The following is a 25,478-nucleotide window of genomic DNA, read 5'->3' on the forward strand; positions in this document are numbered from 1 at the left end:
CAACTGTGAATTTGAATCCCCACTTCTTGTTGGAAAAAATTGGGAAGTTCGATACATACTTAAGGCCCCATAACATGGTGCTTTCAAACTACTAAGGAAATACATGTCAAACTATGTGAGTTATTAAAGTAGATGTAACAGTGGGATCTATAACCCGACCCATATTTTTTATGGTCATAACATCAAGGGCTATTTAAAATTTACTCCTTGGTCGAGAATGGATACATAGAGTAGGAACACTGCCTTCGTCGTTGCATCAAAGGAGAGCAATCTAGAGAGATGATGGGATAGTCGAGAATGTTGAAGTTGACCAAGGATACTACATAGAGGAGGTGAACCATGTAGACAAAATATATTTTGATAAGAATTTAGCTAATATTGCGCCTTGCACACCAGCATGGTTAGCTTACGTGCCTCTAGACGAGGCATTATATTCTTTGAAGCTCCACCAACTCATGTATTCACACATGATAGAGATATCATGAGTGATAGATTTTATTATTTAGACACAATCTGGCCTGCTGGCTGGGGCGACGAATTTGATAATAATGTCTGAATTCGACACATTGAAGCAGGTTTCGACTTACGTAGCCAAAAGCATATTAAAAGCGAATTTAGAAGCCGAAGTACCATATATGGTTGTCGAAGCAAATGAGATATAACTGTTTGATTATAGTCAATGGATCAACTTTGGACCTTAATAATTGAAGAGCCACAATTAGCTGACTTAGAAGATGAGAGACAAAAAGACTAGAGGCTCGAATGTATCTATGATGATGAGCCTTTGGGTTTCGATAAGGATCCAATTGCGTCTACTACAAAGATGCAGCCTCAAGATCCACTTGAAGAAATTGATTTGGGTGATGGAACTATCAAAAGGTCGACTTACATTAGTGCCAATGACGACCCAGATCTAAGGGTAGAGGTAATTAAGTTACTTCATGAATTTAAAGATGATTTTGCTTGGGATTATAATGAAATGCCAGGTTTGAGAAAGGATTTGGTGGAATTAAAACTACCAATAAAGACGGGGAAGAAGCAAGTCAAGAAGACGCCTAGATGATTTGCCCCAGAAATTATATTCAAGATAAAAAAGGTGATTTAAAGGCTCCAAAGAAGCAAGTTCATAAGAACGTCAAGGTATGTCGAATGGCTTGCCAATATCATTCTAATAATTAAGAAAAATGGAACGTTAAGGGTTTGCATTGACTTCAGAGATCTAAATGATACGACCCTAAAAGACGAATACCCCATGTTTGTCGCTAAGATGTTGGTTGACTCAGCAGCGGGTTTCGAATACCTTAGTATGTTGGATGCTTACTCTAGTTATAACTAAATTTTCATTGCAGATGAAGATATGTCAAAGATGGCATTTCGATGCCCAAAAGCTTTAGGCACCTACGAGTGGGTAGTGATGCCATTTGGCTTAAAGAATGTTGGGGAAACCTATAAGAGGGTGATCAATTTTATCTTTTATGACTATATCGAAACATTTATCCAAGTATATATTGGTGATATAGTCATTTAGTATGCGTCAGGAAATGGTCATTTAACCATCTTCGACGCTCATTCGAAATGATGAGAAGATATATGCTGAAAATTAACCCTTTTAAGTGTGCTTTTTATGTGCAGGTGTCGCGCCGCGAAAAATACAGTGTTGTCACCAAATTTTATTTATTCTAAAGGAAAGGGAAAATAATGATAAAATCCCAAATGAGAATGGTCTCATAACCAAGACGGGATTCAGAAGTTGGTTATGCAAGGGGAAGGTGTAGCGGGGTATTCGTTACCTTTAGATTTATTGACTAAATCAAAAGTAAATCATACAATTCGAGTCACCACCGCACTTCTATTTATCCAAAGGAAAGGTTAGAAAGTGAACAAAAACCAAGAAGTTTTATAAAATCAAAAACTAATAAAAATGTCAGAGATCTGGGTAAGGGGGTTGGTTATGCAATGGGAAGGTTTTAAGCACCCAAAACATCCTTAGTACTCTAAGGGAGCCCTTTTTGCAAAGTTGTATGGTAGGTTGGTATTTGTGAAAATATTTGTGTAAACAAGATTGGGGGGGGGGGGGGGGGGGTGAGAAAAGAATATACAAATTATTTACAATTTTGTTGTTTGAATGGATAAACTCATTGCCTACGTACCATCACAAAGGTAGGATCAAAACCTCGTAGTTCGGGTAAAAATCTCAAAATATTGGTGAATTGATTTAATCAAAAGCCTTAAGGTCTTTTATTATCAAAGGGAGAAAACTCAACCTAAACCAACAATCCACCATGTGAGGAGAGCTTCAACATACTAGTGAGGGATCCACCCTATAATAAGTATGGAAGACTTATAGTCCAATCACAAAGGATAAGGTGAGGTTTACATCAACCTCTATGATAACTCGGACCTATGGCTAATGTTTATGAGAATTTTAACAAAGGTGGCCATTGGAACCACAAAAATCACTTGAAGTGAGTTGAAGTTACAAGTTAGGAGCATTCACAAAATGAAGTCAAAGTTGACTTAAGATTCAATTCAAAATAAGTATTAATGAAAAGAGTTTGAAAAATCAAAGGCATGTGGCCTATGTTTCTAGTTTGAAAACAATGTCAATGTTTGCACAAAATGAGCTTGGCTTGGGTTAGAGTGGAGAGAATAAGAGAAGGGCTAGTCCTAAACATGCAAAGATGAGAGAAGAGATAAAACCCTTGAAGTTCCTTTCTTGAGATCATAAAGATGATTCAATATGCTCCTTTCCTTTGGACTTAACAAGCAACAAGTAATTAACTCAAGCAATCAAACAAGTATTCAGTCAAGCTCCTAGGATCTCCATTTAGCTTGTCTCTCTTAACTTGGCTATTCATGACAATGATCTTTCTTACTATCTCAAGTTTGGAATCCCTATCACACAAGAACAAACAATCAAAAAGTTCACAATGCAATAAGAGGAATGAACAAAGAATGAGTTTAGATTAGAGGTCCTTTAAGGTCAACTTTCAAGATTTAGCATTCTAAAGGCATGAGGCCTAGTTTCTCTTCAACAAATTTATCATTCTAAAGGCATGAGGCCTAGTTGCTCTTGAACTCCATTAAGCATAGGTAAGGTCCTAATTCTAAGTCCTTTCTCCTTTTTGCATTGGGTTCACACAAACAAAGACAAAACAAACACAAAGCCACAATATACTTATTCACAATAATGAGCTCAAGTGAGCAAAAGGAAAATAGCATAAACATAAAGTATGAGCTCAAGTGAGAAAAGGAAAAAGGCAATATGAATAAATGAGCAAGAAATTAAATTGCATTAAAGTAAGTTGCAAGAATTAAATGCTTGAATTAAAAGTTAGTAATTAGTAGTTAGTGTTAGTGTGCCATAAGGCAATTTAGCACTATGTTAAGCAATCGTAAGTGGACTAATGTAGTAGTCACACCTATCTGAGGCCGGTCAATAAAATTATAGGCAAACAAACACAAGTTAGAGATCATTACTAGTAAGCCAAGCTCCTACAACTTGCAATGCCAAAAGAAAAGAAGGAAATGCCTTGTATGGATTTTAAGTTTTTTGCTTGACCAAGAAGCAACCTATCTTGGACACAAAGCAATTCACTAGATCTTTGATCAAGTTGAATTTGATTTGGATCAAAGAAGGTTAAGCCTCTTTTATGTCAAGGCTAACTACAAATCATTAACTCATTGGCCAAAAGAAAAAGAAGAAGATGAAGATGAAATGAAATGGACAAAATGAGAATTCAAATGACATAATCACAAAACAATGATCAAATGTGAATGAAATCAACATCAATCAATGGTAAATAAGAGTGAAATGAAGATTAGAAGTCAATAAAGGTCAAACATATTTTTGGTATTTTTTGGAATTAAAATAATACATAAAATAAAATGAATAAAGTATGATCAAACTTCAAATTCAATTGAAATCAACTTGGATAAGTCCAATTGAATCATCATAAGTCTAACATGGTCAAACAAAGTTTGACAAATTTTCTCAACATTTTTTGAAAACAGAAACTATTTTAAAATCAATTAAAAGCACTAAAATATAACACAAATAAATTAAAATCTCAAATAAATCTCAAATCAATTAAGAAATTGATAAGAATATTTTCATAGACTTATCATGATCCAAATGTGTTAAGAAAATATTTTTGGAATTTTTGGATATCAAAAAGTATTTAAAATGAATTAAAAACTATCAAAAATAAAATAATTCACAAAAAATATTCAATGGAATCACAAAAATAATTAAAAATCAGATTATGAAACTAGATTTTAAAAGATTTTTTTTGCAATTGGTCTCATATTTTTGTGATTCGAAATAAAAGAGTTATAAATTTTTGAAAATAAATGGAATAAAAGAAAATAAAACAGAAATTAGAAAATAGAAAAAAAATCAAGAAGCGTTGGATCTACTTCATTAATTGACGTGGACAACATCAAAGGCCCTGAGGCGCGCGCGCATGGTGATCATTAGTCAAACGTATCACACGCTGGATTAAAAATAGTAAACACAATGCATGGCCACGATTAGAATGCTCAAGTGAGATCCAAAGGCCAAAACTCATCCACATGGGGACGGTGGTGGAAACCACCGTCTTCTCCGGTGAGCAAACGGATTCCGGCCACCAGTTGTAGGTTTTGCAACCTCAACTAAAATACACGTGCCTTATACCAAATTAAAGTCGGGGTGATGTACATCACCCCTGTAACCTTGGATTATCCTCAAGATCTCTATGGAATGAGAAATCTGAGATGAAAAATCTAGGTGTTCAATCTAAAATGCATCAATTCACAAAATCAAAGCCACCATTGGCTTGCCTCTCATACGAGGACTTCAGAAAACCATTCAAATACAAGCAATTCACAATATATGATTAGATTCGAATCAAAACAGTTGAGCAATAAACCTTTGAACTGCAGCTTTAAACATCACGATCCACTCAATCCCTTGCTTCGAAATTGATCTTGAGGTTTGATGTGAATGCAAGGCTAAGGAATTAGTATTGAAGATCAACTGATTTTGTTGAAATTCAAACTTGAAATGAGAAATTAAAAATGAGAATTCCTTTGGTATGGTTGGGTTTCCAATTCTGCAGAGCTTCAGGTTGATTCAAGGATCCAATTTGAATTAGGAAAGGCATGTATTTATAGCTGCAGCTGCAAGCAAAGTGTGCCAAACTCGTGTGCATTAAGCTTTGGGTCCTCCATGCATGGCCCTGTACAGGCGCATGTGAGGCCCAAAAGCTGATGGAAATGAATGTTGAACACATACCAAATGGAAATGGACGTGTGATTTGAATGGTATTTGCTTGTGCATGAAGATTCCATGTGAAATGCATAAATGGTCACAAATGTTCCCCTCTTCGAAAGTCCCATATGGAAAATCCAAACATAGGCATGTGAGTAATGGTTGGAAAGGATTGACATAAGGAACAAAAGCTATGTTGGACAAAAATCCATTTGGAGTTTGGAAAATTATGAAAATTGGTCATGAAGTTTGAGGTACAAAACATGCCTTTGAAAAATTTGCCACAAATGACCAACTTCAAGCCCTTCTGTTTCAATGATGCAAGCCTCAAATGGAAAAATCTCCAACATTAAAGTTGTACATATTTTCAATATGATCAATTTGGACTTAAATTTTTCATAATTTGGATTTTTTAGGAGAAAGTGATGAACACTTGAAGTTGGACTTTTTCAAGATTCAATGGCTTTGGTCCAAAGTGACCTATAATGTTTTGTATTATCACATGTGTTTATTTTAGGATTATGAAATTTTGCCAAACATATCATTTGAAGTATACATCTTAAGATTTCCAATGCAATTGGTCTCACCTCAAAATCATAAGAAATGAAAGAGTTAGGTCCTTGGGAAATTGATCCAAAATTAGGGTTTTAGTCAAAATGACCTATAATGTTTTAAAATAAATGATGACCTTAAAAGTTTCAAATGGATTTTTGATGAACATAAAAGTTGTTAATATGGTTCTTAAGAACATTGTTTCTTTTGGGGTAATCTTCATTTGACAAAGACATTAAAAGTTAGGTCTCAGTGGATCTCAGTTTGGTCAGATGACTTGACTGGTCAACTTCTCAAGGCCAAACTCCAAACCTTGATGAATGGATGATTGAGGACACTAACATAGGCTCATATATGCATACAATAATGAATGAAAGAACTTCCCTTGATTGAATTTGATCATAAGTTGAGGTTGTTTCATGAGCAAGGCACAATCAATGCACAATTGAATTAGGGTTTCCTTGGGAAACAAACCTCAAGTCCTTTGGTTTATCTTGATCAAATTGGCAAATTGAGATACTTGGGAGACATATATGATCATTGAGAGCTTTGGGAACCATTGTCATGCTTGCTTTCATCTTCATCTGGCCATTTCATTAAGCATAGGGGCCTCCTAGGAGCAAAGGATCTCATGATTGCTTATGCTTCAAAATAAAAGAGGTTAGTGACATATTTTTGTGCTTTTGGTTAGTAAACAAAATAAGAAAAGCAATAATATACAATTCAAGCATGCTTGGTGGTCTCAAACCAACTCACACAAGTCCCAACCCAAGGGTTAAAGAGCCAAGATGATATGATCCTTGAGACAATGCAATGAGCAATAATATGATGCCATGAGGGGTCTTAGGGTCAAAATTAGGGTCTTACAGATGCCCCTATTTAAGGTCGTTCTAGCCGGAGATATGAAGGTTAAAATTGTAGGTGTTTAATTGGCTGCATTATATGGTAAAACACTAATGTCTTGACTGATGTCATGACATGCATATGTGACTACTTTGTAGTTACTGCAGGACTAGCTAACACAGGATTTATTGAATGTCAAACTGGACGTTGTGACATTCATACCTGTCAACAGATACTAAGGAATAGAACATCAGGAGTTCTGTGAGAACTTAGTATTCACTTGCAGTCTGGTTATCAAGGAAGAACCAGACCTGGCATAAGGCCTACTGACTGAATGTCAAACTGGATGTTGTGACATTCATCATTGACAGCAGCTACTGAAGATTGGGCAGAGTGGTGTTCTGCTATACTTCAGCATTTTACTTAGTTTGTTATTCAAGAGAATAACAGAACTAACTTGAGGCCAACTGTGTAAATGTTAAGTTGGACACTTTGACATTTACTAATGTAAGCTGGTACTGTAGTATGGTCATTTTGATCATGTACAGGTCAGCAGATTTGTACAGTCTGTTTTCTGGAAAAACAGACTCAGCATATGGACCTTGATGTCAAGCTGAATGTCGTGACATTCATTCCTGACAGCATATGCTAACTTGTAGGTTGTTCAGTTTTCTGTTACAGCTTTCTCAGGCTATTCTTTAGGAAGTCAACAGCTTAGAGAAAATTCAGGAAATCAACAACCAAGCTACATTCAATGAACCTAACAAATAGCCTATTTGTTAGCAACCTAAATATTGAATTTGTGGGAACTTATGTGACCTAAAATTCAGGAAAATACAGGTGCAAAAGCCCAGGTGCTGCAATATAAAAAGGAAGGCATTCCTCCATTCAGTTTCAGGGATTTTGAGGCGTGAAGATTTAGTGTGTCCATCTTACTTCACTGCTGTATTTTTGTGAGTCTAGAATTAGACGTATCTTGTAAGCCAAGTCATTATCAAGTAGATGATTGCTTTGGCATAGGGTGTTCATTGAGTTGTAAGTGTTGTGTCACTCGAAGCTTTTAAGCGTGAGTGCTGTGTATCTTGGTTTAAGCTGTGAAGCATAACCAAGAGTTGTTTTTGAAGTGTGACTTCAAAGTGTTTTTAATATCACTGAGGTGATTGAGGGGGAGTGAGTAGGAACTCTGATCTTAGATTAAGATTGAAATTGCATTGGGTAGGGATTAAGTGATAAGTTGTAAACGGGTGAGTTTAGCTTTGAATTGATACTACTAATAGTGGATTTCCTCCCTGGCTTGGTAGCCCCCAGATGTAGGTCATGTTGGACTGAACTGGGTGAACAATTACTTGTGTTATTTACTGCACTTACTGTTAAGCTCTGCATAATCCCTGTCTGTGCAGAATTGGATGTCATAACAACCAGTGTGACATCCAAAGTCTGATAACTAGAATTTCAATTGGTATCAGAGCAGGCACCCTGCCTGTGAAGTTCTGGGTGAGATCTAGGGAAGTTACTTTCTAGTACCATGGACAAGGATTTAGGACACTCAAATAGACCACCCATGTTGGATGGCTCTAATTATGATGACTGGAAGCCTCGTATGATAGCCTTCTTAAGGTCTCTAGACAGCAAAGTCTGAAGAGCTGTCAACAAAGGATGGGAACATCCAATGAGGACAGGTGAAGATGGAGTCAGTGTGCAGATTCCTGAAGAAGAGTGGGACAAGGAGCAAGAGGCACTAGCTCTTGGAAATTCCAAGGCCTTGAATGCTTTGTTCAATGGAATCAGCAAGAACATCTTCAGACTAGTTCACCACTGTGAGCTAGCTAAGGAAGTTTGGGATACCCTCAAGGTAACTCATGAAGGTACTTCCAAGGTGAAGATGTCCAAACTTCAGATGCTGACAATCAAGTTTGAAAATCTGAAGATGAATGAGGAAGAGACTATTCATGACTTTCACATGAATATTCTTGAAATTGCAAACACCTCTGGTGGACTAGGTGAGAAAATGACTGAAGAGAAACTTGTAAGAAAGATTCTCAGGTCCTTACCTAAGAGGTTTGCTATGAAGGTCACTGCCATAGAGGAGGCTCAGGACATCAGCAATATGAAGGTAGATGAGCTCATTGGTTCTCTCCAAACCTTTGAAATGGGCTTAGGTGAGTATGCTGAGAAGAAGAAAAGCATAGCCTTTATAACAAATGCTGAAGAGAAGTCAAAAGAAGGATATACAGGAGGTGATGAAAGTATATCAGAAGCCCTAGCCATGCTTGGGAGGCAATTCAACAAGTTCATGAAGAAGATTGATCAAAGAGGCAGACCTAATGTCAAGAACATCCCGTCTGACATTAAGAAAAGATCAACTTCTGAGGAGAAGTTCAACCATGGGAAGGGAATCCAGTGTCATGGCTGTGAAGGGTATGGACACGTCAGAGCTGAATGCCCTACTAAGGGGCTAGCTATCACATGGTCTGAAGGAGATTCTGAAAGTGAGTCTGAAGGAGAATCTGCCAAACATGTCACTGCACTAACCAGTGTGTGTGTCTCTGAAGATGACACAAGTGCAGATGAGCTGACAATGGATGAACTTGCTGCAGCATATAAGAAGCTGTGTACCACCAATGCAGAGGTGCGTGCACAAGGAGAAAAACAGAAGAAACTCATCAAGGAACTGGAAGATGAGAGACAGAAACAACTGTCTGCCATAGAGGGGCTAAAAGATGAGATAGCCCTGCTGACCTCCAAGCTGAACCAGATGACCAAATCCATCAGAATGATGAATAAGGGAACTGACACCTTGGAAGAAATTCTAAAGGTGGGTCAGCAGTCTGGAACCAAATCTGGGCTAGGATTTGGAAAAAGAGCTGAACACAAACGCCCAAAGGCTAGAGTTCAGAAGTTCAAGCCGATGTCAAAGCCAATGTCTCAACATCGAGGAGCTAGGATGAATGATCATCAGAAGAGAATATACCTGAATTGGAGGTGTCACCACTGTGGCAGGCTTGGACATATAAAAGCCTTCTGCTACTGGATTCATGGCTTCCCTAACAGAGCCTCACATGTCAGACCTTAGCATAACACACGTAAGCGATGTGTTCCCATTAAGAAGCAACAATGGTATGCTAGGATAGCTCACACTGCCCTAAGGGCCTCTTCCAGAGAAGACTGGTACTTTGACAGTGGATGTTCAAGACATATGACTGGTATGGAAAATCTACTGGTAGACATTCAACCTCACACCACCAGCTATGTGACTTTTGGTGATGGGGCCAAAGGAAAAATAAGAGGTGTGGGCACACTGGACTGTTCTGGAGTGCCAAAACTGAACAATGTGCTGTTAGTAAGAGGACTAACTGCAAACCTCATCAGCATAAGTCAGCTGTGTGATCAAGGGTTTCATGTTCAGTTCACTAAGGAGCTGTGCATCGTGACAAGTGGTGACAATCAGGAAGTTATGAGAGGAACCAGGTCCAAAGACAACTGCTACCTGTGGGAACCTGATCTCTCTAACTTTTCCACAACATGTTCCTCAGCCAAGGAAGAACAGGAGGTAAAGCTGTGGCATAGAAGACTTGGACATCTCCACTTACGGGGAATGAAGAAGATCATATCCAAGGAAGCAGTCAGAGGAATGCCAAAGCTTCTGATTGATGAAGGAAGAGTCTGTGGAGAATGCCAAGTGGGCAAGCAAACCAAGATGTCACACCCAAAGCTGGGACATTCCACAACCTCCAGAGTTCTGGAGCTGCTGCACATGGACCTAATGGGACCTATGCAGGTTGAAAGTCTTGGTGGGAAGAAGTATGCCTACGTGGTGGTTGATGACCATTCCAGATACACGTGGATAAGCTTCATCAGAGAGAAGTCAGATGCATTTGATGTCTTCAAAGATCTGTGCATAAGACTTTAAAGGGAAAAGGACAGTTGTGTGGTCCGGATTAGAAGTGATCATGGTACTGAATTCAAGACTCCAAGTTTGATGAGTTCTACTCGTCTGAAGGAATAAGCCATGAGTTCTCCTCACCTATAACTCCTCAGCAGAATGGAATAGTTGAAAGAAAAAATAGAACTATTCAAGAATCTGCCAGAGCAATGATTCATGCAAAGAAGCTCCCTATGCACTTTTGGGCTGAAGCAATGAATACCGCGTGCTATGTTCACAACAGAGTCACCTTGAGAAAAGGAACCTCCTCCACTCTGTATGAAATATGGAAGGGTAGAAAACCCACTGTGAAGTACTTTCATATTTTTGGAAGTAAATGCTACATCCTCACAGATCGTGAACAGAGAAGGAAGCTAGATCCCAAAAGTGATGAAGGCGTATTTCTGGGATACTCCACTAACAGCAGAGCCTATAGAGTGTTCAACTACAGGACCAATGTCCTGATGGAGTCTGTAACACCCCGATAATAATATGTATTTATTTAAATTAAATTAATAATATGTTTGTTAATTTAATTAGAATATTTGAATTATTATTATTATTTTGGAATAATAATTATTGGGATAATTATTTAGTGGAATAATATTATTGGAGTATATAAGTTGGAATAATAAAAAGTCCCAATTTTTGGAAAAAGGTTTTCACGTGAAAAGGGAAAAGAGGCAGAAAGGGCAAAAGGCAGAGCAAGAGAAGAGGAAAAGCTTGAAGCTGCAGAATTTGCCGGATTAACTCAGGTAAGGGGGGTTTATCATCGGTTAAAGGGTATTATATGATAATATGTACTGGGTAGTAATAGTCATTGTTTTACCTCTGATTGGATTGATGTATGCTGAAAATCTGTGAAATGTTGGGATGAACGAAATTGAATGATAATCGATGAAATTCGTAGGAATTAGAGGTAGTAAGGTTAGCGATTTGAGGAGTTGAATGTATCTGAGTTGTAATTGATAAAACGAACGTAAGTGTATGGAAAATTGGACTGTGGAAGGTGGGATTGGATAGATCTCGTAGCAGAGAAAGCCATTGCAGATCTGAGAGTTCTGGTCTCTGGTCATACGCGTATGGCACTAGGCAATACGCGTATGAGCTGGTTGGTACGCGTATGGGGGAAGCCTTACGCGTATGGGAGAAAAAGATGACATTTTGAACGTAAATTGGTCTCTGGTGGTACACGTATGGGAGATTGTTACGCGTAGCATACGCGTATGAGACATGTGATACGCGTATGAGTGGGGCGAGGAAATGCGCAATACGCGTATGAGAGTGGGCATTACGCGTATGGGTTTGGCCAGGCGTGGGCAATACGCGTATGGTAGAGGTAATACGCGTATGGGCAGAATTGTGATTTTCTGTGTTACTGTTGTGCAGTTTTTGGTTGTTTGGGCTGAGTGATGCGACTTAGCTGAGACATGATGTGATAGGGATCATTTCCCGTTGTTTTGAGTGGTATAGGTATTAGTAGAGTGTGCTAATACTGTGTTTGGTTATGTGGCATGATATGATATGCTTTTGTGATGAATGTGTTGATGATATGTGATGGTATACATGATGTTGTGAATGTATGCAATTGTGAATAGACTATTTTATGGCTTAGAGTGTGAGCATGTGTCTATCCTTGATTATTGTTGATGCTGCATTGCTAGATGATTAGCGTGCATAGCATAGCCTTTGGGGCTGTAGCTAATTCCCATAGTGAGGAATTAGTGAGTGAACCATTGTGGGTTTGTTGTTGATGTTTGCATACTAGATGAGTAGTGTGCATAGTCTAGCCTTTGGGGCTGTAGCTAATTCCCATAGTGAGGAATTAGTGAGTGAGTCACTAGGTCTCAAATGAGTGGGACTAGTGAGCTTAGTAGCCGTATCTGGGTTTGATCGGTGAGCTTGAACTATATGTTCAAGAATAGTCGGTACCGCATTTCATGGAGTCTCATTGCATAATGAATGCATGGCATAGCCTGTGGGGCTGTAGCTAATTCCCATTGTAAGGAATTAGTGAGTAAATCATTGTGTTGTGTTGTTGGTGTTGAATATGGTTGAGGATTTTACATCTGATATATATTATGGTTGGATATGATGTTTGGACGGATATTGCCGTTGCTGAATGCGTAGTCTGGTTAGGGTGAATTGATGTGTTATTTACTAGCATTACATGTTGTTCTATAATGCTTATTATATCGATTGAGGAACTCACCCTTACACTTATTTTTCAGGTAACGAGAAATGAGTCGAGTAGAAGCTAATTATTGGAGTCTAGTGTAGTCTCCGTAGTGGGTCGTGCTCTGATAGATGTAACATCGGGATGGGTTGTCCTAACTTGTTTTGAATGTTTTATTATTGGTTGAGAACCATTTTCCATGTAATGTTTTACATGATTGATGAAATTATATCCGCTGTGTTTTATGCAATTGTTTAAGTTTTAAATTAATAAAAGAGCATGACCTCTATATGGTTGAACGGTGTGAATATTTTGTGTGACACCCTTAAAAGGGAATAATTACTCTGATGTTGTATTTTGATATTTAATTAAATTATTGGGGTATTTAGAAGGGTGTTACATTAGTGGTATCAGAGCATAGTCGGTCGAGTCGAGTCGTAATTATTCTGTTTCCCCTGTACGGGTTAGGTGTTGTGTAACCCTATCAGTACTTATTGTTTTGGTTTGTTGGGTTTTCAGAATAGAGATGGCTGGAAGAGGTAGAGATGATGCTGCAATTGCTGAGGCTCTGGGTATGCTAGCTGGAGTGCTTGGAGGAAATCAGAATGTTATGGGAATGGGAGCTGCTCGTCAACTGAGTGAGTTCCAGAAGAACAATCCTCCAATGTTCAAGGGAGCATACGATCCAGATGGTGCTCAGAAGTGGTTGAAGGAGATCGAGAGGATCTTCAGAGTAACTGAGTGTGCTGATAACCAGAAGGTCAGGTTCGGTACACATATGCTGTCAGAGGAAGCTGATGATTGGTGGGTTGCTACCCGCACTGAGTTGGAATCTGCTGGGAATACTGAGATCACTTGGGCTGTGTTCAGGGAAAGGTTCCTGAGAAAGTATTTTCCAGAAGATGTCAGAGGAAAGAAAGAGATAGAGTTTTTGGAATTGAAGCAGGGTAACAGGTCTGTTACTGAGTATGCTGCTAAGTTCACAGAGCTGTCAAAGTACTATACTCCCTATAATGAGGCTGCTGGAGAATTTTCGAAATGTGTGAAGTTTGAGAACGGGTTGCGTCCCGAGATCAAACAAGCTATTGGGTATCAGAGGATCAGGGTGTTTTCTGATTTGGTTGACTGTTGCAGAATTTTTGAACAGGATTCCAAGGCTAGAGCAGAAAGCTATCAGCAGAGGGTTGATAGGAAGGGTAAGAATCAGATGGATCGTGGAAAACCGTATGCAGCTGGCAAAGGTTTTCAGAAGCAGAGTGGGATGAAGAGGCCTAGTGGGGGAGACTCTAGTGCTCCTGTTAAGTGTTACAGATGTGGTCGGGCTGGACATCGCGTTCACGAGTGTACCAGTGCTGAGATGAAGTGTTTCAAGTGTGGGAAAGGTGGTCACTTGGCTGCAGAGTGCCGATTGAAGACTGTAACTTGTTTCAACTGTGGAGAGTTGGGTCATATCAGTCCCCAGTGTCCTAAGCCGAAGAAGGAGAATCAGTCGGGAGGCAAGGTTTTTGCTCTATCAGGTTCTGAGACTTCTGCAGATGATCGTTTGATCAGAGGTACGTGTTATATTAATGGCTTTCCTCTTATAGCTATTATTGACACAGGTGCTACTCATTCTTTTATATCTGTGGATTGTGCTGTGAAGCTTAAGTTAGAGATATCTGAGATGCGTGGAAGTATGGTGATTGATACTCCTGCAAAGGGTTCAGTGACTACTACTTCTGTTTGTTTGAATTGTCCTTTGAGTATTTTTGGTAGAGACTTTGGGATAGACCTTGTGTGTCTTCCACTAGTGCAGATTGATGTTATCTTGGGAATGAACTGGTTGGTGTTTAACCGAGTTTCTATTAACTGTTTTGATAAGACTGTGATTTTTCCTGAGATTGAGGAAGGAAAGAGTTTATTTCTATCTGCAAGACAGGTGAATGAGGAAGTGGCAGATGGGGCAGAGTTGTTTATGCTGTTAGCGACTATGGAGGCTAAAGATAAACTGGTGATTGGTGATCTAGCAGTGGTGTGTGATTTTCCTGATGTGTTTCCGGAAGAAGTGAATGAATTACCGCCAGAGCGTGAAGTTGAGTTTTCGATTGATTTGGTACCTGGTACTAGACCGATATCGATGGCTCCGTACCGTATGTCTGCTGTTGAGTTAACTGAATTGAAGGGTCAGTTGGAAGATCTGTTGGATAAGAAGTTTATTCGTCCGAGTGTGTCACCGTGGGGTGCACCAGTGTTGTTGGTTAAAAAGAAAGAAGGTACTATGAGGTTGTGTGTGGACTACAGGCAACTGAATAAAGTGACGATCAAGAATCGGTATCCTTTGCCGAGGATTGATGATTTGATGGATCAGTTGGTTGGTGCGAGTGTGTTCAGCAAGATAGATTTGAGATCTGGGTATCATCAGATACGTGTGAAAACTGAGGATATTCAGAAGACTGCTTTCAGAACGAGGTATGGACATTATGAGTATTCTGTAATGCCTTTTGGTGTGACTAATGCGCCTGGAGTATTTATGGAGTACATGAATAGGATTTTCCATCCGTACTTGGATCAGTTTGTGGTGGTGTTTATTGATGACATTTTGGTGTATTCGAAATCTGAAGAAGAGCATGCTGAGCATTTGAGAGTGGTTTTAGGAGTGCTGCGAGAAAAGCAGTTATTTGCTAAACTGTCTAAGTGTGAATTTTGGTTAGAAGAAGTTAGTTTTCTTGGTCATGTGATTTCAAGAGGTGGTGTTGCTGTTGATCCTTCTAAGATAGAAGCGGTATCTAAGTGGGAGGCTCCGAAGTCGGTTGCTGAAATTCGAAGTTTCCTTGGTTTGGCTGGTTATTATAGGAAGTTCATTGAGGGATTTTCTAAGTTGGCGTTACCGTTGACGATGTTGACTAGAAAGGGGCAAGCGTTTGTTTGGGACTCAAAATGTGAAGAAGGTTTCCAAGAGTTAAAGAGAAGGTTGACTACTGCTCCTATTCTGATATTACCGAGTTCGTCGGAATTATTTGAGGTTTACTGTGATGCTTCATTGTTGGGTCTAGGTGGTGTGTTGATGCAGAATAAGCAGGTTATAGCTTATGCTTCGAGACAACTAAGGGTTCATGAGAGGAACTATCCGACACATGATTTAGAGTTGGCAGCCGTGGTATTTGTTCTGAAGTTATGGAGGCATTATTTGTACGGATCAAGATTTGAGGTTTTCAGTGATCATAAGAGTTTAAAGTATCTGTTTGATCAGAAAGAGCTGAATATGAGACAGAGGAGATGGTTAGAATTTCTGAAGGATTATGATTTTGGTTTGAATTACCATCCGGGTAAAGCAAATGCAGTGGCTGATGCATTGAGTCGGAAATCATTGCATATGTCTATGTTAATGGTTAAGGAATTGGACTTAATTGAGCAGTTTAGAGACCTGAGTTTGGTGTGTGAGAGTACTCACAATAGTGTTAAACTGGGAATGTTGAAGTTAACAAGTGGTATTTTGGATGAGATCAGAGAGGGTCAGAAATCCGATATGCGTTTGGTCGATAAGTTGACTTTAGTGAATCAAGGCCAAGGTGGTGAATTCAGAGTTGATGAGAATGGTGTTTTGAGATTTGGTGATCGGGTGTGTATTCCGGATGTTACTGAGCTTAAGAAGAGTATTCTGGAAGAGGGACATCGTAGTGGTTTGAGTATTCATCCTGGAGCTACGAAGATGTATCATGATCTGAAGAAGTTATTTTGGTGGCCGGGAATGAAGAGAGAAATTGCGGGTTTTGTTTATTCCTGTTTGACTTGTCAGAAGTCGAAGATTGAGCATCAGAAGCCGTCTGGGCTAATGCAACCGTTGGCTATTCCAGAGTGGAAGTGGGATAGTATCAGTATGGATTTTGTTTCTGGTTTGCCGAGGACAAGTAAGAATTTCGAGGCCATTTGGGTGATCGTGGACAGATTGACGAAGTCGGCTCATTTCATTCCGATCAGAATGAATTATCCGTTAGAGAGATTAGCCGAGTTGTATATTGAGAAGATTGTAAGCTTGCATGGTATTCCGTCGAGTATTGTTTCGGACAGAGATCCTAGATTTACATCGAAGTTTTGGGAAGGTTTGCAGAGGGCTTTAGGAACTAAGTTGAGATTGAGTTCTGCATATCATCCGCAGACTGATGGTCAGACTGAGAGGACTATTCAGTCACTAGAGGATCTTTTGAGAGCTTGTGTTTTGGAAAAAAGAGGTGCTTGGGATTGTTATTTGCCTTTGATTGAGTTTACCTACAACAATAGTTTTCACTCGAGTATTGGTATGGCACCGTTTGAAGCTTTGTATGGTAGGAGATGTCGGACACCTTTGTGCTGGTATGAGTCCGGTGAGAGTGCTGTGGTTGGACCGGAGATGGTTCAACAAACTACAGAAAAGATTAAGATGATTCAGGATAAGATGAGAATTGCTCAGAGTCGTCAGAAGAGTTATCATGATAGGAGGAGGAAGTCACTTGAGTTCCAAGAGGGAGATCATGTGTTTCTTCGTGTTACTCCGATAACTGGTGTTGGTCGAGCCTTGAAGTCGAAGAAGTTGACACCTCGATTTATTGGTCCTTATCAGATTTTGGAGAGGATAGGAGAGGTAGCCTATCGTATCGCTTTACCGCCGTCACTTGCGAATTTGCATGAGGTTTTTCATGTGTCTCAGTTGAGGAGGTACATTCATGATCCGTCGCATGTAGTCCAAATAGATGATGTACAGGTGAGAGATAACCTGACTGTTGAAACATCGCCTATGAGGATCGAGGATCGAGAGTTGAAGCAGTTGCAGGGTAAAGAGATTGCCTTGGTGAAGGTAGCTTGGGGAGGACCAGCAGGTGGCAATGTGACTTGGGAACTGGAGAGTAAGATGAAGGAGTCTTATCCAGAGTTGTTCGATTGAGGTATGTTTTCGAGGACGAAAACTCTTTTAGTGGGGGAGAGTTGTAACACCCCGATAATAATATGTATTTATTTAAATTAAATTAATAATATGTTTGTTAATTTAATTAGAATATTTGAATTATTATTATTATTTTGGAATAATAATTATTGGGATAATTATTTAGTGGAATAATATTATTGGAGTATATAAGTTGGAATAATAAAAAGTCCCAATTTTTGGAAAAAGGTTTTCACGTGAAAAGGGAAAAGAGGCAGAAAGGGCAAAAGGCAGAGCAAGAGAAGAGGAAAAGCTTGAAGCTGCAGAATTTGCCGGATTAACTCAGGTAAGGGGGGTTTATCATCGGTTAAAGGGTATTATATGATAATATGTACTGGGTAGTAATAGTCATTGTTTTACCTCTGATTGGATTGATGTATGCTGAAAATCTGTGAAATGTTGGGATGAACGAAATTGAATGATAATCGATGAAATTCGTAGGAATTAGAGGTAGTAAGGTTAGCGATTTGAGGAGTTGAATGTATCTGAGTTGTAATTGATAAAACGAACGTAAGTGTATGGAAAATTGGACTGTGGAAGGTGGGATTGGATAGATCTCGTAGCAGAGAAAGCCATTGCAGATCTGAGAGTTCTGGTCTCTGGTCATACGCGTATGGCACTAGGCAATACGCGTATGAGCTGGTTGGTACGCGTATGGGGGAAGCCTTACGCGTATGGGAGAAAAAGATGACATTTTGAACGTAAATTGGTCTCTGGTGGTACGCGTATGGGAGATTGTTACGCGTAGCATACGCGTATGAGACATGTGATACGCGTATGAGTGGGGCGAGGAAATGCGCAATACGCGTATGAGAGTGGGCATTACGCGTATGGGTTTGGCCAGGCGTGGGCAATACGCGTATGGTAGAGGTAATACGCGTATGGGCAGAATTGTGATTTTCTGTGTTACTGTTGTGCAGTTTTTGGTTGTTTGGGCTGAGTGATGCGACTTAGCTGAGACATGATGTGATAGGGATCATTTCCCGTTGTTTTGAGTGGTATAGGTATTAGTAGAGTGTGCTAATACTGTGTTTGGTTATGTGGCATGATATGATATGCTTTTGTGATGAATGTGTTGATGATATGTGATGGTATACATGATGTTGTGAATGTATGCAATTGTGAATAGACTATTTTATGGCTTAGAGTGTGAGCATGTGTCTATCCTTGATTATTGTTGATGCTGCATTGCTAGATGATTAGCGTGCATAGCATAGCCTTTGGGGCTGTAGCTAATTCCCATAGTGAGGAATTAGTGAGTGAACCATTGTGGGTTTGTTGTTGATGTTTGCATACTAGATGAGTAGTGTGCATAGTCTAGCCTTTGGGGCTGTAGCTAATTCCCATAGTGAGGAATTAGTGAGTGAGTCACTAGGTCTCAAATGAGTGGGACTAGTGAGCTTAGTAGCCGTATCTGGGTTTGATCGGTGAGCTTGAACTATATGTTCAAGAATAGTCGGTACCGCATTTCATGGAGTCTCATTGCATAATGAATGCATGGCATAGCCTGTGGGGCTGTAGCTAATTCCCATTGTAAGGAATTAGTGAGTAAATCATTGTGTTGTGTTGTTGGTGTTGAATATGGTTGAGGATTTTACATCTGATATATATTATGGTTGGATATGATGTTTGGACGGATATTGCCGTTGCTGAATGCGTAGTCTGGTTAGGGTGAATTGATGTGTTATTTACTAGCATTACATGTTGTTCTATAATGCTTATTATATCGATTGAGGAACTCACCCTTACACTTATTTTTCAGGTAACGAGAAATGAGTCGAGTAGAAGCTAATTATTGGAGTCTAGTGTAGTCTCCGTAGTGGGTCGTGCTCTGATAGATGTAACATCGGGATGGGTTGTCCTAACTTGTTTTGAATGTTTTATTATTGGTTGAGAACCATTTTCCATGTAATGTTTTACATGATTGATGAAATTATATCCGCTGTGTTTTATGCAATTGTTTAAGTTTTAAATTAATAAAAGAGCATGACCTCTATATGGTTGAACGGTGTGAATATTTTGTGTGACACCCTTAAAAGGGCATAATTACTCTGATGTTGTATTTTGATATTTAATTAAATTATTGGGGTATTTAGAAGGGTGTTACAGAGTCCATAAATGTCATTGTGGATGATAAAGAGGAAGGAACCGATGTCATGGAGGATGTTGAAACATTCCTCGACAGTCAAATTGACAGTCCAGTCAAGCCTGAAGGAGTACAGGAATCTCCTCCTGATTGTGAAGTAGAGGCAACCACCAAAGTGCCATCTATCAGAATTCAGAAAGACCACCCTAAGGATCTTATCATAGGGGATCCCACCAGTGGTGTAACCACCAGGTCAAGAGGAATAAACTCAAATTCCTGCTTTGTTTCCAAGGTTGAACCAAAGAATGTGAAAGAAGCCCTGACTGATGAATACTGGATCATTGCCATGCAAGAGGAACTCGAGCAGTTCACAAGGCATGAAGTATGGGAGCTGGTTCCAAGACCTGAAGGGTCCAACATCATTGGTACCAAGTGGATCTACAAAAACAAATCTGATGAGAAAGGAGTAATTACTAGAAATAAAGCAAGACTAGTAGCTCAAGGATACACTCAAGTTGAAGGAGTAGACTTTGATGAGACATTTGCTCCTGTGGCTAGACTTGAGTCCATCAAATTGCTGTTGGGGGTAGCATGCATCCTAAAGTTCAAGCTATTCCAAATGGATGTGAAGAGTGCATTCTTGAATGGCTACCTGAATGAAGAAGTCTATGTGGAACAACCCAAAGGGTTCTGTGATCCTAACCAACCTGAGCATGTATACAAGTTGAAGAAAGCTTTGTATGGGTTGAAGCAAGCACCCAGAGCTTGGTATGACAGGTTAACCGAATTTCTGACCTCAAATGGATACAGAAAGGGGGGCATAGATAAAACCTTGTTTGTGAAGGATGATGAAGGCAAAATCATGATAGCTCAAATCTATGTTGATGATATAGTCTTTGGTGGAATGTCAGAACAAATGGTTAACAAATTTGTTCACCAGATGCAGTCTGAGTTTGAAATGAGTCTAGTGGGAGAACTGACCTATTTCCTTGGAATGCAAGTAAACCAAATGGAGGACTCTATGTTTCTCTCCCAAAGCAAGTATGCCAAGAACATAGTTAAGAAGTTTGGTATGGACCATGCCAGGCACAAGAGGACTCCAGCTCCTACTCATCTGAAGTTAACCAAAGATGATGGAGGGCCTAGTGTGGATCAATGCCTGTACAGGAGCATGATAGGTAGTCTGCTGTATCTAACTGCTAGTAGACCTGATATCTCTTATGCAGTTGGAGTGTGTGCCAGATACCAAGCAGAGCCCAAGGTGAGTCACTTGAATCAAGTCAAAAGGATTCTCAAGTACATCAATGGGACATGTGACTATGGGATGCTGTACTCACATGGGTCTGAGCCTGTCCTAACTGGGTACTGTGATGCTGATTGGGCTGGAAGTGCTGATGACAGAAAAAGCACATCAGGTGGATGTTTCTTCTTAGGAGAAAACCTCATATCATGGTTCAGCAAGAAGCAGAACTGTGTCTCTCTGTCCACTGCAGAGGCTGAATACATAGCTGCTGGAAGCAGCTGCTCCCAATTGGTGTGGATGAAACAAATGCTCACTGAGTACAATGTCACTCAAAATGTCATGACATTGTTCTGTGATAATCTCAGTGCCATCAACATCTCCAAGAATCCCATCCAACACAGCAGGACCAAACATATTGACATTAGGCACCACTTCATCAGAGATTTGGTGGAAGACAAGGTGATCACTTTGGAACATGTAGCCACGGATCTTCAACTGGCTGACATATTTACAAAGGCTCTGGATGCTACTCAGTTTGAAAACTTAAGGAGCAAACTGGGAATATGTCTCTCTGAGACCTTATAGCAACCACTGATGTTTGGGATAAATTGTTTGATACCTCTGCCTATTGAACAATTTGTACTAGGCTATGATTGGTCAACAGATCATAGCTATGCTGCTGGCAACAAGGGTGGATACAAGAAGGTAAGGAGACACCCTACAGAGAGAAGGTCACTGTACCTGCAGGAGTTCAAGGATGCTGTTCATGCAGGAGTGGTTCTGGATGTCAGAAACAAAATCATGGCATCTGATATGGTGGTACCTACTGTTAAGTAAAAGTGGGTGATCACTTGATCGAAGCTGTGAAGCAAGATCAAGTGGATGTTAACTTGGTTGAAACTGTGAAGTAAAACCAAGTCTGGGACTCTGTCATTGTGCTCTGACAATGTTGTTGGCTTTGGCAACATTTGTGACAAAAAGGGGGAGTAATAACCATCCATCCCTGACAAACAGAGTAAGTCTCTACAACAGACTCTCATGACAGATCTGAAGATTCCCCCCCCTGCAGCAGATATTGAAGTTTAGGTGCAACTTCTAATATGTGTGTGCTGCTAAGTGAAGTTTTTATTTAACTTCAATGTGTGTGAGTGTGCTGCCACTCTGAGTGTTTTTAGCTAGTATTATTTCCTGCTAGGTGAGTGTTTCCGCTGCTATGAACTCTGTTATGGGGATCAAAGTGTTTTAGCCAAAAATTTGCCAAAGGGGGAGTTTGTAGGTGTTTAATTGGCTGCATTATATGGTAAAACACTAATGTCTTGACTGATGTCATGACATGCATATGTGACTACTTTGTAGTTACTGCAGGACTAGCTAACACAGGATTTATTGAATGTCAAACTGGACGTTGTGACATTCATACCTGTCAACAGATACTAAGGAATAGAACATCAGGAGTTCTGTGAGAACTTAGTATTCACTTGCAGTCTGGTTATCAAGGAAGAACCAGACCTGGCATAAGGCCTACTGACTGAATGTCAAACTGGATGTTGTGACATTCATCATTGACAGCAGCTACTGAAGATTGGGCAGAGTGGTGTTCTGCTATACTTCAGCATTTTACTTAGTTTGTTATTCAAGAGAATAACAGAACTAACTTAAGGCCAACTGTGTAAATGTTAAGTTGGACACTTTGACATTTACTAATGTAAGCTGGTACTGTAGTATGGTCATTTTGATCATGTACAGGTCAGCAGATTTGTACAGTCTGTTTTCTGGAAAAACAGACTCAGCATATGGACCTTGATGTCAAGCTGAATGTCGTGACATTCATTCCTGACAGCATATGCTAACTTGTAGGTTGTTCAGTTTTCTGTTACAGCTTTCTCAGGCTATTCTTTAGGAAGTCAACAGCTTAGAGAAAATCCAGGAAATCAACAACCAAGCTACATTCAATGAACCTAACAAATAGCCTATTTGTTAGCAACCTAAATATTGAATTTGTGGGAACTTATGTGACCTAAAATTCAGGAAAATACAGGTGCAAAAGCCCAGGTGCTGCAATATAAAAAGGAAGGCATTCCTCCATTCAGTTTCAGGGATTTTGAGGCGTGAAGATTTAGTGTGTCCATCTTACTTCACTGCTGTATTTTTGTGAGTCTAGAATTAGACGTATCTTGTAAGCCAAGTCATTATCAAGTAGATGATTGCTTTGGCATAGGGTGTTCATTGAGTTGTAAGTGTTGTGTCACTCGAAGCTTTTAAGCGTGAGTGCTGTGTATCTTGGTTTAAGCTGTGAAGCATAACCAAGAGTTGTTTTTGAAGTGTGACTTCAAAGTGTTTTTAATATCACTGAGGTGATTGAGGGGGAGTGAGTAGGAACTCTGATCTTAGATTAAGATTGAAATTGCATTGGGTAGGGATTAAGTGATAAGTTGTAAACGGGTGAGTTTAGCTTTGAATTGATACTACTAATAGTGGATTTCCTCCCTGGCTTGGTAGCCCCCAGATGTAGGTCATGTTGGACTGAACTGGGTGAACAATTACTTGTGTTATTTACTGCACTTACTGTTAAGCTCTGCATAATCCCTGTCTGTGCAGAATTGGATGTCATAACAACCAGTGTGACATCCAAAGTCTGATAACTAGAATTTCAAAAATCTTCATCTCGACGAGGTAGAATGGGCTTAAATAATAACAAAGAGACGAATTTTGGTCCCTAAGAGACCTCATGATGCAGATGTATGCATGCAAAAGAAAATACTCTGTGGAGATATGTGGCCACAAAGGAAAAGAAATCAGGAGAAACTAAAAATCCATAGGAGTAATACGCTTACTAAGGAGACAGAGACTCCGGGGAGAAAATACGGGTAAAATGCGTGAGCTGGTCACGACTTAAACTTGCTGGGAGACACAAAGGGGTTCCATGAAAATAAATCAATGGAAAGACTCGAGATGACGCAAAGATGCATGTATTGGGGAATATGCCAATACAGCAAAACTATCCATAAAGGATACTTCGGATAAAAATCCGGACTCAGATGGGGAATATCCACTAAAGGAATCAGTTGAGGAAGAAACAATGAGATATTACCGGTTACTGGGTAATAAACTCAAAGAGACATGTGATCAAAACACCGGTTACTGGGTGAGAGGACAACATGCTCAGGGAGAAAGAATATCTAAGACCGGTATAAGGGTGAGAAATATCAGTCATCCAAAACATCTGAGGAAGACCTAAAAAAGCACATCTCAACTCAGGGAAATCTGACTCCATAGGGGACAAAAATTCATAATAGGAAGTAGAAGGAAGGAACACCAGGGATACCGGTTACTGGGAATATAATAGGTGACCAACCAGACGTGAATTGGGAATATATCCAAGACCCCCATCATCCGAAGGGAGGGCTGAAAAAGCAAACTCAACTTACAGGATGGATATTCGATTTCACAAGGAAATGCGAATCTTACTCAACTAGGGAAGAACAAAAGACTTCGACTGAAGAGTGCATGAGATATATTATCTATTAGCGTCAGAACGTAGATAACATATAGAAGATTATCCACAACCGATTACTGGGTTAATAAAGGATAAATCGACCGAAAAGAAAGGACATCGGGATACCGGTTACTGGGTATAAAATGATGACCAATCAAAAGGAGAAACAATCATTACCAAACAAGGGTAAATGAAAGATGACTCGCGGGGGATACATTGCTTAACTAAAGCAATCATCCGAGAGATATATCACCGGCTACTGGGTGGTATACTCAAAAATGAAGGAATATCAATACCGAATATTGGATAAAAATAACCAACAAGGAGGGGATTACATCTACCGGTTACTGGGTAGAAAACCACAGAAATAGGACTTACAACTACTGGTTACTGGGTAGAAGGCCACAACCTCCGCCGGGGAGAGGATGAACAATCATTGTTTACTGAGCAATTGATCACCTGAACCACAGGGGGCTGCATGGGAAATAACAAGAAAGGAGTCAATCTAGGAACAAACCAGAAAGACACAATCAAACAAGACTCAATCCAATGAGGATATAACTCAGGGGATTAATTCCATCCCGATACATATTTAGGGAGGAAACTGAAACAAAAATTATCCACGAGAACATAACTCAGTGGGGAATGATGAAGGAAAGATAGACATTTTCTGCCTATAGGGCTGACTCTAAATGGAGAGATCAGACACAAACATCTGCTTGGCGATAAACCTTTCACCAATAGTAGGAGATAACAAACAAAGATATATGACAAAGAATGCAACATGAATATCTGAATGCTATAATTATGCATGTATATGCGTGGTTTATGTATGATTAATGCTGACAAACAAACAAATTTAACACAAACAGGTCCAAGAATCAATGGACGTACATCCGGTATAACATCTCAAAAGAGAAAGGCCAGGCCCACGGGAGAAAAATCCAATCTGGTGGGGAGCATCAAATAC

The sequence above is a fragment of the Lathyrus oleraceus genome, chromosome 5, assembly GCF_024323335.1.
Source record: "Lathyrus oleraceus cultivar Zhongwan6 chromosome 5, CAAS_Psat_ZW6_1.0, whole genome shotgun sequence".
NCBI classification, from domain to species: domain Eukaryota; kingdom Viridiplantae; phylum Streptophyta; class Magnoliopsida; order Fabales; family Fabaceae; genus Lathyrus; species Lathyrus oleraceus.